This window comes from Penaeus monodon, chromosome 22 (assembly GCF_015228065.2).
Source record: "Penaeus monodon isolate SGIC_2016 chromosome 22, NSTDA_Pmon_1, whole genome shotgun sequence".
NCBI classification, from domain to species: Eukaryota; Metazoa; Arthropoda; class Malacostraca; order Decapoda; family Penaeidae; genus Penaeus; species Penaeus monodon.
Genome location: NC_051407.1, coordinates 458588 through 458935, shown reverse-complemented (window position 1 = coordinate 458935; position 348 = coordinate 458588).

The following is a 348-nucleotide window of genomic DNA, read 5'->3' as shown; positions in this document are numbered from 1 at the left end:
TTATAAGCAAAGTATGGAATGTTCTTAAGATGAGAATCGATGATGATAATAATGAAGACAATAATCATAACGTGATATGGCGCGACCAAGCAGTCATTAAATGCAAGTCACGCTTCAGGAACGCATTTCACTGAAATTATACTTTCCAAGAGAATGTCATCATGCTAATGATTGCGGTATTATTGTCTTTTATCATCCAGAAGAAATAATCTTACTCGCTGGTCAATAGATTTTGAAGCTGGTAAAATTCCAAAGAATTTATAAGCAAAACAACGAAGTCGACGGTCTGTGTCAAGCAAGTCGACGAAATGCCACAGGGAGAGGCGCCATTTTGTTTTGCTCGATTGG